Below are 18,518 nucleotides of genomic sequence, written 5' to 3' on the forward strand. Positions count from 1 at the left end.
GCCTTTCTTTTTTTTTTTTTTTTTTTTTTTTTTTTTTTTTTTTTTTGAGACGGAGTCTCGCTCTGTCACCCAGGCTGGAGTGCAGTGGCCGGATCTCAGCTCACTGCAAGCTCCACCTCCCGGGTTTACGCCATTCTCCTGCCTCAGCCTCCGGAGTAGCTGGGATTACAGGCGCCCGCCACCTCGCCCGGCTAAGTTTTTTTTTTTTGTATTTTTAGTAGAGACGGGGTTTCACTGTGTTAGCCAGGATGGTCTCGATCTCCTGACCTCGTGATCCGCCCGTCTCGGCCTCCCAAAGTGCTGGGATTACAGGCTTGAGCCACCGCGCCCGGCCTATAGCAGCCTTTCAGAGGAGAAGAAAGATAAGTTTCCTCAGGTTTTTTGACTGATAAAGTCTTCAATTTGTCAAAGTATTCATTCGCCACCGCAGGAGAGGAATTCTTACATATAAGCAATAAGTTCTCATTATAACTGATCTTTATTTCTGTAACAAACTGTATTTATGGGGTTACTATTTTTTTAATGGAAGTTTCTTATAGATTATCTCCTACTAAGTATATATTTTTATTTAAAATGTAACAATATTTTTTACTTGCATATGCTCGATCAGGAGCTGTACCAAGTACTTAATATATTAAATTATTTAATTAATAAAAATCTGTGATACAAAATATCAAGGTCATAGAGATAGAAGAAAGTTAAAATTAAGGAAATTGTACAAAGTTTAAAATCTGTGCCCTAGCATTATATTATGTGGCTTTCCTCAAAGTAATCTGAAAATTTTAGGAGGTTATAGGGAAAGTTATAGTCGTACATTGTCAAAGATCAGACATTGTAATAGACATATATGAATATGAGACACATGTCTTATGAACAAACCACCAGCATTTATGGTTATAATCAACAACCATCCTGAACACCACTACCAAATGCTTCTTAAATAGCACTTTAATTATATTCTTCCCCTGTTCAAAAGTGTCCATTATCTGCTAAATGAAGTTGTTTCCTAAGCCTTACACCTAAAGCTATTCATGTTTGATTTCAACCTACTTTTCATTACCTATCTACCATTATCTCAATATGTACCCTATATTTCAGCCAAAATACTTTGTCCTGTCTTAAAATGGCCTGTGTAACTTAGACTGGGTGATATTGCCATCCTTCATTTTCCCCTTATCGATGATCTGTTCTAAAATGTACAATAAAACCTTTTTGTTATCTTTCCAAATGGAATGGACCTCTTCTTCCCTGAAACTTCATATGATAGTTTTTTGGGGGGCCTTTCTCATGGTCAATACTAAGCTTAGTTATTTATGTAATTCACCATGCTAAGTTTTAAACTCATATTTAATGTCTTGCATTTTCTCTGGGCCATAACTTGAATAGCTTATGTGGCTATTTTCAAACTGATGACCAATAATTCAAGTTAGTATTTGAACAACAACAACAAAATGCAACTCCATTGAAGCCAAGGCCACAAGAACTTTCACAGCACTCTTATTAAAATATATAATATACATATATATATATAATCATGTAATATTTACTATGTCAAATATTTTCAAGATTTTTATATGGTTTTCTCATATATCAGGAAAGGAAACTATAATCAACCAAAATATATCTTAGGAAAAAACAACAATGATTTTTCTTTGCTTTGTTACTGTTCACAACACACATAGTCTTTCCCCCTCTCAACTTCTGGAATCTCTTGCTCAGGCTCTAGATCACATACTTCTTACTTGCTTCCCCTCCCCCTATTTTCCTGATGTACACTCGAAAGCCCAAAGAAGCCACCTTGCAATAGCACAAACCTCATCAAAAATTGGAGAGGGAAAGAAATAGATGATATCAACTTACAATCTTCTCTAGAAGATGGAGAGGCTAGCCTAGGAAGCTTCTTATATCAATAAATATGGTTCTGTCCAGTAAATACCAAGACATTCTTAGAACATTCAGTTGCCTTTTAAATACCTAACTAGGAAGAAAAAAGCTTTAGGAACAAAAGGGTAATTAAAGATAGATTTTAAAATGTACATAAAACATATTAGCACTGTAGTAACATAACAGCTCCTATTAGAACTATATGTTCTTTTGAAACGAATTTACAAGCTTTGAACATAAAAGCAGTGTTAATGTATTTAAAAATTGCTGATTAGGATCATCAGAAAATGTTAAGGTCTGAATGTTTATATCCATCCAAAATTCATGTACTAAAACCTGATCACCAATGTGATAGTATTGAGAGGTGGGGACTTTGGAAAGTGATTCGATCATGAAAGTGAAACTCCCATGAATGGAATTAGTACCCTTATAAAAGAGGCCCTGAGGAAGCTTGTTTGTTCCTTTCACCAGGTAAGGACGTAGCCAAAGGTGCCATTTATGAATCAGGAAATGGGCCCTTGCAGGATACCAGACCTGCTGGCACCGTGATCTTGGTCTTCTCTAGACTCACGAATTGTGAGAAGTAAATTTCTGTTGCTGAGGAGCTTCCCAGTCTATGATACTTTGTTATAGCAGCCTGAACAAACTAAGATGGTGATATTTGTCACTGCTGAATTAGAGTCTTCACTCTATTGTTTTGGATACAGTCTTCTCTAGAAACTAAAATGATAAGATATATTTGTGAGCACACACATTTGAAGAGCCCAAGCAGGTATAAATCCAAGTCCCCAAACTAAGGCCTACTCTCTCTTCCCTGAGGCATACAGACAGCCTATCATGCAAGCATTTGGACAACCCAACCCACATGTCTAAATTTCATCCATATCCTTCACAATCAGTTGCAAATGTCTTGGCTATCCAGTGGATCTAAAGGTAACACACTGGCAGCAATTGGTCTTCTCGAGGACAGACCAGAAAAAGGAATTTGCACAAAACCTGAAAGTAAGCTAAAGTCCATTTGGGAAAAGAACCCAAGAGTCCTTGGAACCTGAAGCGTGATCTGGAAGAGAAGGGGCTTCTGGCTGGGTATGGTCTCTTGGACCAACAGTTTTCTCAGCCCCTGGAAGAGAGTGCCACTTGTCAGTAATGGGTAATTTAATATATGACCAGTTAGCATTTTAGAATGAAAAACTGACTTTTAATTCTTATTTCTCCAGTTAAAATTGTATTTCAAATAGACCTTTTATTTCCATAGTGCATCTATATGAGTAATTCTGTAAATTAGTTTATGTAAAATTTATTTTACAATGTTCCTTGATGCCCCCCTTTTTTTACAATTGTACAGCAATAAAATACAGCTCCACACATTCTAACTATGTCATTCAAACTGAAAAACAACTATCATCAGCCTTCGTGACCTTTGCCAATTTGCTTACCATATCTGTGCCTCATTATCTCATCTAAATATTAGAGCATTTCCTTTTAACTATAAATATTATCATTAGAAAATGGGTAGAGTAGTACAAAAACTATAAAACATATTCAACACTAAGTAGAAGTTCATTTGATTAGAAGACTTTAAAGTGAATCTCAAGGTGGGAAAAAGTATTGAATCGATTTTACTCTTGGAAGTATTCTCATTCATGCTTATGAAACTGCTCTTGTTAAACTCCAGGTCATATTTTCTTTGTGGCAAGAGTTTCTCTGAATAAGACACTGGTAGTTAGCATGTAAGTAACTAAAGATACCTAATAGAATTGTTATTTTGGGTATATATATTTCATACATTTTTCTCTGGGCTTAATTCATTGCTAAATATAATACTTTACCTGTCAATAGTCAGAATTAATTTATAAAGTTGAAACCCTTCTGTTGACAGCAAATATTTATCTAACACGGTCTCAAAGTTTGACCCAGAAGTCATTTACCTTCTTTTTGCTTCAGCTATCTATTTGTAAAACAGGAAAAATTATGGTCATTTTTGCACCCAATTTTAAAACTGTCATTAAGATAAATGATAAACCCATGAAAAGCTTGACGATTTTTGAGTAGAAGGATGAATTTATCTATTTATTTATTTATTATTTTCTACTTCCGTGTTTTTCTCTTTATTCCTCTTACCTTTTAACAAGGTATCAAAACTTGAATTTTATTTTTAATTTTTTTGTTCACTTTTTAGTTTTTCTTGCTTGCATTATATTGCATTGGTTTTCCTATGATTTGTAATATGCATCACTAACATAAGGACAGTCCTCTTAGAGTTAATAATGCACTACTTCCAGTAAAATACAGAAAACTTGCAATGTTGATTGGCATATATTTCCCATCCCTATCCTGTAGGTTGTAGTTGTTATATATAATACATCTATGAACATCATAAAACCCACAATATAATATTTTTAACTATTATATGATTTATAAAGAAATTTAAAAATGTAAAATTTATTATTATCTGTGGATCAGAGTTTCTATTAACATTGACTTCTCTTCAGCTAAAGGAAGCACTTTCTTTAGCATTTTTTTATAGTATAGGGCTTCTGGCAATAACGTTACATAGTTTTGTTTTATCTGAAATGTTGTTATGTTATCTTCATTCTTGATTTTCTTTTTCAAATATAGAATTTTAATTTGTCAGGTTTTCTACATTCAGCAATTTAAGATGTTTTTCTACTCTCGTAACTCCTACAGTCTCAGGAGGTTGTCTACTTCTGATAATCTAATTACAAGTGTATTTGGCTACTGGATATCATCTAATATGTGCTTGAGGCCCTATCCATATTTTTAAAATTATTTTCCTCTGTTTCTCACTTTGTATTATTTCTATTGAACAAGATATCTTCAAGTTGACTTATTTCCTCTGTCATGGTCATTTGGCTAAGCAATTCAGTTAATTTTTCTGAAGTTATATTTTTCAGTTCTAGAAAAAAGTTTCTCCAGAGAAATAGACAGATATGTAGAGATACATGTGCGCACTAGCACACACACACATACACACACACACACACAACTCTTAACCATAAGAGGGTTAAGGAAGCTGATCCCTGCACAAGCAAAAAAAAAAACAACCCTTATAAATGAACCCCCTGAAAATTTAACTAGTAGCCTACTGTTGACCCAAAGCCTTACTGATGCATAGCCAATTAACATGTATTTTTTATGTTATATGTATTGTATACTGTCTTCTTACATTAAGTAAGCTAGGGACAAGAAAGCATTAAGAAAGTCATAAGGAAGAGAAAATACATTTACCTTACCACACTGTATTTATTAATACCTAAATTTGTATCTTCTGTTTACAAGATGAATCATTGGTCTGAAATTGTGGGACGCTACAGCTACAGACCATAGTCTAGGATACATATCAAGTAATTCAACTTCCGTAATATTGTGACTTTTATTTGCTTCTTGGGAACACTTCCAGTATCACTAGTGGCACTTTACATGAGTCTCATGGTGTTATTTAAGGTTTATTATGGTATTACACTAAACATGATGAAAAATAGGCAAAAACTGCAAGAGATGACTTTTTACCATGATATGCAATTTACCGGAGAGACAAACTTCTCAGCAGAAATGTTTAGCATTACAGGGCATTTTAAGCAGATACTCCCAACACTTGAGCTCAGGGCAACAGCAACAGGAGGTGGCTATAAAATTATTGCAGTAATATAGTATGTAGTACAGCTAGTTTAATGTGGTTATGATTTAATACTGCATCTTTACTTTTGTTTACATTGCTCTTGACTGCAAATGGTACCACAGATGATCTATAAGTGTTTGTGTGGGTAATTTTTAAATAAAAGATTTATATATATTTTATGGTAGTAAATGATAAGACAAAACTAGAATGTACATATATTTTATGCCTTAATGACACAACTTTTTCTTAATTTTTTGATATTTCAAATTTATGAAGTTTGTGAGTTTTTTCAAAAATTGTCACAAATTTCCAAAAATATTCAGATATATTCATTGAAAAAAAAATTATTTATGTGTAGACCCATGCAGTTCAAACTTGTATCATTCAATGGTCAATTGTATAAATATTCTGGTAATAAATGAAAAAAAGAAAATATTTTTATTCACCGAGTACAAGATTAAGTAGAAAATCTGGTAGAATACACAAAAACACAACTAGAACTAGAGTTTAGTAATGTTGCAGGAAATAAGATCAAGCATCAAAAGTCAATTGTATCTTTTTGTATTAGGAGAGGACAACTGAAAATTAAAATTAACAAAATAATTTGCTATAATATCAAAAATTAAATACTTAGAAATATATGTAACAAAATATATGCAAAACTATACACTGAAAACTACAAAATATTATTGCAAGAAATTTAAGAAGGTCTTTGTGAAAAATAGGCCATGCTATTGTGTTGGAGGACTCAATCCTGTTAAGATGTCAATTCTTGGCCTGGCCTGGTGGCTCATGCCTGTAATCTCAGCACTTTGGGAGACCGAGGCGGGCGGATCACTAGGTCAATAGATCAAGGCTGGGCATGGTGGCTCATGCTTGTAATCCCAGCACTTTTGGGAGGCTGAGGCAGGCGAATCACGAGATCAAGAGATCGAGACCATCCAAGCCAACACGGTGAAACCCCGTCTCTATTAAAAATACAAAAATTAGCCAGGCATGGCGGTGTGTGCCTGTAGTCCCAGCTACTTGGGAGACTGAGATAGGAGAATGGCTTGAACCCAGGAGGCGGAGGTTGCAGTGAGCCGAGATTGCGCCGCTGCACTCCAGACTAGCAACAGAGCGAGACTCAGTCTTTAAAAAAAAAAAAAAAAGAGAGAGAGAGAGAAAGAGAGAGATCAAGACCATCCTGGTCATCATGGCAAAATCCCATCTCTACTAAAAATACAAAAATTAGCTGGGTGTGGTGGTGTGTGTCTGTAGTCCCAGCTACTTGGGGAGGCTGAGACAGGAGAATCGCTTTAACCCAGGAGGTGGAGGTTGCAGTAAGTCGAGATTGCGCCACTGCACTCCAGCCTGGTGACAGAGCAAGACTCCGTCTCAAAAAAAAAAAAAAAAAAAAAAAAAAGAAAGAAAAAAAAAGTCAATTCTGTCTAAATTGATACATAACTTCAAGACGATCACAATCAAAATCTTAGTCAACTGTTTTTATAGAAATGTACATGTTCTGAAATTCCTATGGAAATTTAAATAACCTAGAATTGCCAAATCTTTTTTGTTTTGTTTTGTTTTCAGCTGTGAATAGATGAGCTTTCTTTTTATTTACTTATTTTCCAGCTTTATTGAGGTATAACTGACAAATAACATTGTATAAATTTAAGGTGTATGATGTGATGATTTGGTATATGTAAATTTTGTAAAATAATTACCACAATCAAGTTATTTAACACATTCATCACTTCACCTATTTACTAGTCTGTCTGTGCATGTATATTCAGAACATTTAAGATCTATTATCTTAGCAATTTACAATTATACAATTTTGTATAATTGTATACAATTATACAAAAAATATTTTTTAACTGTAGTCAACAGGCTTTACATTAGATTTCAAGAACTTATTTATCTTATAAATGAAATTTTGTTCCCTTTGACCATTATGTTCCCATTTCCCTCACCTTCCAGCCATTGGCAACCAACATTTTAATCTCAACTTCTATACATTTACCATTTTAGATTTCACATATAAGAGAGATGATACCGTATTTGTCTCTCTCTGTCTTATTTTTTATGGTTGAATAATATTCCATTGTGTGCATACTCTGTGTATGTATATGAAATATATCCTATTTTAAAAATTCGTCCTTCTCTTGACAGACACTTAGATTGTTTTTATGTCCTGGCTATTGTGAATAATGAACAAAGGAATGAAGATTACTTTTCAAGATGCTGATACTGATTTCATTTCCTTTAGATATATACCCAGAAGAGGCCGGGTGCGGTGGCCCAAGCCTGTAATCCCAGCACTTTGGGAGGCCGAGACGGGCGGATCACGAGGTCAGGAGATCGAGACCATCCTGCCTAACACGGTGAAACCCCGTCTCTACTAAAAAATACAAAAAAACTAGCCAGGCGAGGTGGCGGGCGCCTGTAGTCCCAGCTACTCGGGAGGCTGAGGCAGGAGAATGGCGTGAATCCGGGAGGTGGAGCTTGCAGAGTGGAGATCGCACCACTGCACTCCAGCCTGGGGGACAGAGCGAGGCCCCGTCTCAAAAAACAAAAAACAAACAAACAAACAACAAATTAAGATATATACCCAGAAGAGGAAGAGCTAGAGTAGTTGTATTTTTAAATTTTTTGAGGAACCTCTATACTGTTTTTGATAGTATCAATTTTCATTCCCACCAGCAGCATAGCAGGGTTCTCTTTTTACCATATTTTTGCCAATGCTTATTTGTGTCTTCTTGATAATAGCCATTATAACAGGCATGAGGTAATACCTTACTGTGGCTTTTATTTGGATTTTCCTGATAATTGGTAATGTTGAAAATCTTTTCATGTGCTGTTTAGCCATTTGTATATCGTCTTTGGAAATTTTTCTGTGTAGGTCCTTTGTCCATTTTTTAATCAAAGTATATTTGGTTTGGTATTATCTGTTTGTTTATTTTGTTTGTTTTTGTTTTGCTATTGAGTTGTGTGAGTTCCTTACGTATTTTGGATATTGACCTTTTATCAGATACATAGTTTGCAAACATTTTTTTTTTCATTCTATCGATTGCTTTTTCATTTTGCATATTGTTTTCTTTTGCTGTGCAGAATCTTCTTAGTTTGATGCAGACCCATTTGTTATTGTTGCTTTTGTTATGTGGACTATTGTCACATTAAAAAAAATCATTGTCAAGAGCAATGTTGAGGAACTTTTCTCCTATGTTTTCTTTTAAGAGTTTTATGACTTCAGGACTTACATTTAAATCTTTAATCAATTTCAGGTTAATTTTTGTGAGTAGTATATCATAGGACTCCAAATTCATTCTTTTGCTTGTGAATATTCAGTTGTCCCAACATTTATGTACCCCATAAATATATACACCTATATGTACTCACAAAAATTAAAAATTAAGAAATTTATAAACATTTATTGAAAATATCATTTCTTCATGGTATATTCTTGTCAAATATTACTTGACTATATATACATGGGTTTATCTCAGGTCACAATTCTGTCCCACTGGTATATGTATCAGTTGTTATGTCAGTACCATATTATTTTGATTACTATAGTTTTGTAATATAGTTTTAATCAGGAAGTGTGATGCTGTTCATTTTATTCTTTCTCAAGATTGCTTTGGCTATTTGAAGTCTTTCATGCTTCTATACAAATCGTAGAATTGTTTTTTTCTATTTCCATAAAAAATGCAATTGGAATATTTTTAGGGATTGCATTTAATAGATTGCTTTGGGAGGCATGGATATTTAATAATATTCTTCTAATCCATTAATATAGAACAGGCTTCTGTTTATTTGTGTTTTCAACTTCTTTTATCAATATCTTATAATTTTTAGTGTATCAGCTCTATAAAGTCTACAACCTCCATGGTCAAATTGATTTCTCGCTATTTTATTGTTTTCTAACCTATTGTAATGGATTGTTTTCTTGATTTCATATTCAGGTAGCTTGTTAGTATATAAAAATGCTACTAATTTTTGTATTTTTTTTTTATTCCTCCAACTTTGGTAGATTCGTTTATTATTTCTCACAGTTTTTTGGTGAAGTTTTTAGGGTTATCTATAAATAACACAATGTCATTGGAAAACAGACAATTTGGCTTCTTCCCTTCTGATTTGCATATTTCTTTTCTCTTGCCTAATTGCTCTTGCTAGGACTTCTAGAACAATCATGAATAGAAACTGTGAGAGTGAGTATCTTTGTCTTGTTCTTTACTTAGAGAAAATGCTTTCCTAATTTTACTAGTGAGCATGATATTAACTAGAAATTACATATATTTAGCCTTTATTATATTGAAGTAAATTTCTTCATACCTAGTTTGTCGAGAGTTGTTATGAAAGAATATTGAATTTTGTCAGCTACTTTTTCTTCATATATTGAGATGATCAGATGATTTATCCTTCATTGTGTTAATGTGGTATGCCACATTTATTGATTGGCATATATTGAATTATCCTTGCATCCCAGGGATAAATCCCACTTGATTATGGTGTATTATCTAATGGTCATCATTGAATTTGGTTTGATATTAATTTTTGAGAAGTTTTACACAAAGTTTATCAGGAATATTGACTTTTAATTTTATTTCTTTTAGTATACTAATCTGATTTTGGAGTCAGGGTAATACTGGTCTTGTAAAATAAGCTTGGAAGCATTCCCTTCTCTTGAATTTTTTTGAAAGAATTTGAGAATTGACACTAAATCTTCTTTAAATAGAACACACAAGTGAAGCCATCTGGTCCTAGGCTTTTATTCCTGGGGAGATTTTTGAATACTGAATCAATATCTTTATTTGTTATTGATCTATTCATATTTTGTATTTCTTCGTGATTCAGTGTTGGTAGGCTGTATATTGCTAAGAATCTATTTCTCTTAGGTTATACAGCTTATGGGGAGTATAATTATTCATGGTAGTCTCTTAGGATTATTTGTATTTCTGTATTATCAATTGTGATGTCTTCTCTATACAATTCTGTTTGAGTATTTTCTCTTTTTTCTTGATTAGCCTAGCTAAAGGTTTGTATTTTTGTTTATCTTTTCAACAAACCAATCTTAGTTTTGTCAATCTTTTCTATTGCTTTCCTATTCCCTATTTTATTTATTTCTACTCTAATCTTTATTATAGCCTGTCTTCTGCAAACTATGGATTTAGTTTATTCTTCTTTCTCTAGTTTTTTAATGTGTAAAGATAGGTTGCTTATTTGAATTTTTAAAAATCATGTAGGCTAATAAGTCTCCCTCTTCTGACTATTTTTGCTATCTCATAAGCTTTGGTATGTTGTGTTTACATTTTAATTTATCTCAAGATATTGTTATTACTGTTTTGGTTTCTTCCTTGATCCATTGGTTGTTTAGAAGTTATTTAATTTTCTATGTATTTGTGACTTTTCCTAAATGCCTCTTGTTACTGATTTCTCATTTCATACTATTGTGCCCAGAAAATATGCTTAATGTTAGCTCAATCTTCTTGAATTTGTTAAGACTGGTTTTTGGAGAATGTTTCATGTGCACTTAAGAAGAATGTATATTCTGCTTCTGCTGGGTGAAATTTTCTGTATATGTCTGTTAGGTCTATATGATCTACAGTGTTATTCAAATCTGCTGTTTCCTTGATTTTGTGCCTGGATGTTCTATCCATTGTTGACAGTAGGGTGTGGAGACTCTCTACTATTGTTGCATTGCTATTTATTTCTCCTTTCAGTTCTGTTAGTATTTATTTTACATATATAGGTATTCTGATGTTGAGTGCATCAATATCTATAATTTTTATATCTTCTTGATGAATTGACCCCTTTATCATTATAAAATACCTTTCTTTGTATCATGACAATTTTTGACTTAACTTTTTCTTATCTAATGTAAGTATGATCCCCTCTGTTCTCTTTTGGTTACTGTTTTTATGTAATATCTCTCTCTACCCCTTCACTTTTAGCTTATGTGTGCCCCTAAAGCTAAAATGAGTTTCTTGTAGGCAGAATATCATTTGGTTTTTCTTATATTCATTTAGCTACTCCATGTCTTTAGAGAACTTCATACATTTATATTTAAAGTAATTATTAATAGGCAGGGACTTATTACTAATGCCATTTTGTTAATTGTTTTTTAACTAATACATCATTTTTTTCCTTTCTTTCTCTCTTGCTATCTTCTGTAATTTGGTCAATTTTTCATGGTGGTTCCAAATCAACTTTGCAAGGGAAAAACAAAGTTAAAGAAATAATACTGCATGCTGTGATGTAAAGTATTATTATACAGTTTTGATAATTAAAAGAATGTGGTATTAGCATAAAAATATAAAAATAAATGAAACAAAATAGAGTTCATAAATATTCTCACTAATATTTGGACAACTGATTTTTTACAAAATTGGATAACAAATGGAAAATGAATAGCCTTTTTAGTAAACCATCTGGAATAATTGATGTCCATATGTTAAAATGTAAAAAGAACTGCATTACCTATGTGCCACCATATAAAAAAATTTCAAAATACATTGTATACCTACATATAAAACACAAATCTCTAAAACTTCTAGAATAAAACATACAATAAACTATCTTTGATCTTAGTTTAGGCAAAGATCTTTAACTATAACAGTCAGAGTATGATTCTTAAAGAAAAATTTAATATATTAAACTTCAAAATAAAATATTTCTCCTCTTTTAAAGACACTGTTAATAAAATTAAAAGCCACGCTACTTCCTGGGGAAAATATTTCCAAATTCTGTATCTCTTGAAGGACTTTTATACAGAATATATAAAGAACTCTCCACATTAAATAAGTAAGCAATCATACACTGCTTTTAGTAATATAAAATGGTACAATCAATAATTTTGAAAAACAAATTGGCAGTTTTACTAAAAACTTTTACATAAACTATTATATAATCCAGGCATTACATTTCTAGGTTTTTACTCAAGAAAACATGAAAGCATGTGTCCATAAAAACACTTGTACACAAATACTTATTGAAGCTTTATGTGTAATGATTAAAATGTAGGAATATCCTAAATATTCATCAACAGGCAAATAGATAATCCAGCTATAGCACATCCATACAATGGAATACTATTTAGTAGTAAAAATGAATGAGCTACAGTGACAGAGATGAATCTCAGAATAATTATGCTGGGGCTTTGCAGAAAAAAAATAAAATTATGCTGAATGAAAAAAGTTCAAAAAAAGTTGCAGGGTGATTAGTATGTTTATTATCTTTATCATTTTGGTGATTTCATGAGTGTACACACCTACTTAAAATAGTACACCTTAAGGATCTCAATAAATTATAATATTTGCCCATCATAGCTCAATAAAACTGTTTCAAAAATCATGGTTCTGGATTTGATGGACTAAGACCCTGCCAGATGACCTCACCTGGCCATATTACTTATAGTAACTACCTGTAGACAGTAAAGAGTAGGACAGTAAAATATAAATCTGGCAGGAACTTCACCCCATAATCTTTCTACCCTGTGAAACAAACATGAAACAGGGAAAAATTATAAATGCTAAAAAAGAGAAAAGGAGATGCTAAAAAGGGAGAAATCTGGGATGGAAAAAAACCCAGGGAGAGTATCTCTGAAATCTTTCTATCTCCTTCTCTGACTGATTGCTGAAGGAGGCATGGATGGAACAAACTCAAAGCAACTCAGCCAAAACTAAAATATTTAAGCTTAGACTAAAGATGCCACACTAACAATCCTGGAGAGTGAGCAGCAACAGATAGCCCATGTTAGAATGCACATTCATTTGAAAGAGGGTAGACAGAGAACTTGACTCCTATTTCTTTAGCATTTAGTCTGGGGCTAAGCATAGCTCCATGGGCTGGGTATGTTGGACATATTGGAGGAAAAGGAGGAAGTACCTATGGGAAAACTGTGGTCCTTGTGTTTGAAGAACTAGAAAAGAGAAGCCAGGGGATCATAAACACTGAAGGAAGTATGGGGATTGCTAAAGAGATTGAGTCCAAAAGGAATCTCTAAACCGTGTATCCATATCTCTGCACATGCACAAAACAGAATCGAAGGAGCCTAAATTAAGAAAAAAGGTTAGACCAGGGAATGGTGCTGCTGCACAAGAAACAGGGCTTGCCGTTCAACCTACTCCAGAAAACTACCCGGTATCACGGAAAAACACCAGTCATCACAGAAAAATAACAGAGCCCAGAATCTCCAACATCAAAAGAAGGGAAAACATTTTCAAGTAAAGATATCAACTAAGTCCGATGTTGCTATTAAACCAATATTGAAACTAGCAGACTCTGATGGCTAATTGTATGTATTAATCCAGCTAGGCCACATCTGGGATGCCCAAATATCTTTTTAGACACTTCTTTTTATTATTATTATTTTTTTCTGGGAGGGTCTATGAGGATATATCCAGAAAGGATCAGCATTTGAATTGAACTGAGTAAAGCAAATGGCCCTCCCCAGTGTGGGTGGGCATCAGCTAATCTGTTGAGGGTCTGAATAGGATATAAAGGCAGAGGAAGATTGAATTCACTCTGCCTGACTGCAGAGCTTAGACACTGATATTCTCCTGATAGTCTCCTGTCCTAACTGCTCCTGGTTTGCAGGCTCAGTTTCAGACCGGAATCTATACCATCAACTCCCCAGCCATCGAGCCTTTGAACTGTTCCATTGACTTTTCTGGGTTTCTAGCCTGAAGATGGCTGATTGTGGGACTTCTCACCCTCCATAGTCAAGTGAGTCAATACCTTATGATAAATCTCCTTATATATACACATTTGACCCTTCAACAATATGGATTTGAACTGAATGAATGAATATACATGCACAGATTTTTTTTTTTCAACAAATATATTGGAAAAATTTTGGAGATTTGTGACAATTTGAAAAAACTCACAGACGAGCTGTGGAGTCTAGAAATCTCAAGAGACTTAAGAAAAAGTTAAGTATGTCATGAATGCATAAAATATATGTAGATATTTGTCTGTTTTATCATTTACTACCATAAAATATACATAAATCCATTATTTAAACATTACCCCACAAACACAGACCATACACAGTGACATTCAGTCAAGAGTAAACAAATGTAAAGATGCAGTATTAAATCATAACTGCATAAATTAGCTGTAGTAAATACTATATTACTGTAATAATTTCACAGCCACCTCCTGTTGCTATTACCCTGAGCTCAAGTGTTGGGGAGTATTTGCTTAAAATACCCTGTGATTCTAAACACTTCTGCCGAGCAGTTCGTCTGTTCAGTAAATTGCATGTCATAGTAAAAAGTCATCTCTCATGGCTATTGCTTGTTTTTCATCATGTTTAGTGTAATAACATAAACCTTAAATAACACCATGGGACTCATATTAAGTGCCACTAGTGTTGCTGGAAGTGCTCCCAAGAAGCAGAGAAAATGACATTAAAAACAAGTTGAATTACTTGATATGCACCCTAGATTGGTCTGCAGCTGCAGTTTCCCACCATTTTAGACAATTCATCTTGTAATCAAATTACATAAACTTAGATATCAATAAATACAGTACAGCATTGTACGTGTATCTTCTCTTATGACTTTCTTAATATTGTTTTCTCTAGCTTAATGTAAAAAGACAGTATACAATACATATAACATATAAAATATGTGTTCTTCAACCATGTTATCAGTAAGACTTCTGGATAATACTAGGCTATTAGTAGTTACATTTTGGGGGAGTCAAGTTATACAAAGATTTTTGCCTATTTGGGGGGTGAGCTCTGGGGTTAAGGGGTAAGGTGGGTTGGTGCCCCTAACCTCAAGTTTTTCAGGAGTCAGCTCAACAAAGTTTACAGAATTAGAAGTGCTAAAATTATATTATTAGTCCTACTTTCATTATTATATTTTATTTTGTCATCAATAACACTAGCATTCATTCAAACCCTAAAAGGTTTCTAAATAATTGTTTATCTAGAGCCACAACTGAGAATGCCTTAGCATTTTACTTATTTATATCCCCCTTCTCATAATTGTGTTTTTTCTTCCTTTTGCTTCTGTACTAGTATTTCTTATACTCACTCACCGTTCATATTTTAAAAGATACTTTTATAACTGTAATTAATGTCTATGACTTCTTGGTATATAAGTAGTAAGAAAATTAAATGTTGTTTACTTTAGTCATTCACAATCAAGTTGCTTAAAACTAATAAGAAAATCATGGAAAAACTGGGATGACCATCTAAATTAAGCCTCCAAGTCTCCTGAAGGAGTCATGAGGAAACATGTACATACATTTAAAAACCAATTTTTAACGTTTAAGAAATGAAAGGTCCGGTCGGGTGTGGTGGCTCATGCCTGTAATCCCAGCACTCTGGGAGGCCGAGGCGGGTGGATCAGGAGTTCAGGAGTTCACCTGGCCAACATGGTGAAACCCTGTCTCTACTAAAAATACAAAAATTAGCCCGGTGTGGTGGCATGTGCGTGTAGTCCCAGCTACTCGGGAGGCTGAGGTGGGAGAATTGCTTGAACCCAGGAGGCAAAGGTTGCAGTGAGCCAAGACCATGCCATTGCATAACAGCCTGGGTGACAGAGTAAGACTCTGTCTCAAAAAAAAAAAAAAAAAAAAAAAGAAAAGGAAAAAAGAAATGAAAGTTCTGGATAGTTTATTAATATATTTAAGGAAAACTAATGCTAGAGTTTTATTTTGCCTTATAGGTTCAGTAATAAAAAGATTAACAGAGTTTTCATAAGATAATCTAATATTTTTCTATAGCACTCCCTTTGATTGGGCCACAGATTTTGATTTGACTTGTACACACACACACCTGTAAACATGTGATGTTTATGGGTGGTTAACTATATATTTAACTTTATAGGTATAAGTACCTAACTGTACATTTAAAAAAATATTTACTTAAGAAAGCATTATGTGCTAGATTATAATTTTTTTAAAGTGTTGTATCTCTATATTTTTTCTCAGTGTGTATATATTTTACTTTTTAAATACCAGTAATATGGTAAAATTTCTAAGGCTTATGTCTTCATTTGCCTAGGACTTCATAACTGTATATCCTTAAGGCTAAGTATTGATTGGCACAAAGAAAGCCCTGGGAACCTATTAATGTATAGTATTATACATGGATACTGTTGATATTCTATGTATCAATTCACATATTAATGCATTGTATAGATTTATTCTTTGGAATATTGCCTTTCTTTATAGCTAACTTTCTCAAATATGGACCCAGTGCTCGTTTTCTATATGTGAACCAAATAAATGTATATTTATTGTTTTGTATGTTAACCTTCTTTATGGCTGCACTTTCACAAATACTTTCACAGCCATCTCTGCTTCTGGGAGACTTTCAAAAACATAATCAGGATCCAAAATCAATCATAATGGGATTATCATTTTTCTATTATAATTAAATGTTAAATGGAGACATCTAATTGTATACTTAATAGTCACCTCGTGTCCTAGAAAAATTAATGTTTATTTTGCTTCTCAAGGAAACAATTAAGGTACTAGAAGAAAATAATCCCCAAATTTTCTTTGGAGGCTTAAAAGATCTTTACAGTGTTCTCTTCTGAATACAAAACAGCATCCATAGCCCTTCAAGTACATTCCACAGTCTCTTTTCCAGTTAGTTTTTCTTCAGTCGAGTTGTGTGGTTTTGTGGAATGTTAGTAAAATATCCTATTTCTAAGCACGTGTGACTCAGTGAGCCTGAAGTGGTGAATGTAGTCCTATGAGAAACATACGGCTTCTTCTCTGGCACTCTCCTGATTAACCCCTTATATATCCATGTCTCCCGACTTCATAAAATAACAGCATTACCTTACATTTGTACAGTTACCTTATCAAGCATTATTATATCCCTGTCTCATTAAAGCCAAAAACAATTTGAGAGAAAGGTATTATTACTTTCATTGTTACATGACTAAATTGAAATGTGAGGAAGTGTTTAACTTCCCTGAGGTAAAGTAGGCAACTGGTGAAGAGCCACACAGGCACTGGAGGCCTATGTCCTCGTTTGATTCTCCGTAGGACCAAGTAACTTGGCTTTGGTATGGGGACATTTTGGGTGGGGCTGTGCCTTTCTTTCTACACCCATATTTATTTGACATTTTCCTTTTTGCAAAGGCAATTAAATAAATGCAAAATAAATCAAAGTCAACTCCATATTCAAATTATACTTGTGTATTTTAATCAGTTTAAGAAAACATGCAGCCAATTTGTAAATAAGGAATATCAATCAGATCTTTATAGAGTCATGCTAGTAGAAAATATACAACTTGTATAAACAATTTGAAGATACAAGAAGGCATCTCATCACAAACTCACAGCTGACACTATGTCACTTAACTCATTTTCTCCATGTTAGCTTGTCAAATTGTCAGAAAATATCGATGCCTGTAACTTCGATAAGCATAAGAAATTGTATAATAATTTGTTAGCAGGGGATAGGAAAGAAAGCAAGCAAAATGGTATGTGAAAGTTGCCACTTTAATATATGTTTCCAAAATTATCTACATTTCAATTATATATTAAACTAAATGTTGCTTAACAATAAGATGGATACGTCTTAAAAATCCCATATACAAAAAGGGTAAAATATTACTTAATATAAACAAATATATAAATGGTAAGAGTATTAGGCACCCTCAACCAAGAGTCTAAAATTATCCATAGAGAATCTTTCCCTTCTTCTCTCCTGTGGTATCAAGATTTTCTGAACCATTTGTATTGATCTCCTCCATCAGTGACTGTCCATGTGCAGTATTAAGGCACTCATTGACAAATCTCGAAATAAGAGTCTTGAGAGGCACAGCCCCTAAAGACATATCTCAATGTATGGTTCCAATGTAAAAATGTGTTGAGTATTCCAGCCCCATGCAGAGACATAAATCTATATCATTGTGTCCTGTACCATATTCATATAATACTATGCCTTTTTTTTTTTTTTTTTTTTTTTTTGAGATGGAGTCTCATTCTTTTGCTCAAGCTGGAGTGAAGTGGAATGATCTTGGCTCACTGCAACCTC

The 18,518-nt window shown here is 33.5% G+C and overlaps 1 long non-coding RNA gene across 3 annotated transcripts in view; it reads left to right on the forward strand.

Moving 5' to 3' along the window:
- LOC126949997 (uncharacterized) overlaps nt 1-18,518 on the forward strand; it is a 173,904-nt gene that overhangs the window by 141,736 nt on the left and 13,650 nt on the right. Inside the window, exon 4 of one of the 3 annotated variants that reach the window (XR_007724023.1) lies at nt 14,105-15,063. The exons of 1 other annotated variant lie outside the window; for it this stretch is intronic. This is a non-coding gene — a long non-coding RNA (uncharacterized LOC126949997). Of the gene's footprint in view, nt 1-7,775; nt 8,404-14,104; nt 15,064-18,518 lie in introns of those variants that run through there. One more of the 3 variants, XR_007724021.1, reaches the window with a different exon arrangement.

This window comes from Macaca thibetana, chromosome 3 (genome assembly GCF_024542745.1).
Source record: "Macaca thibetana thibetana isolate TM-01 chromosome 3, ASM2454274v1, whole genome shotgun sequence".
Classification (NCBI taxonomy): Eukaryota; Metazoa; Chordata; class Mammalia; order Primates; family Cercopithecidae; genus Macaca; species Macaca thibetana.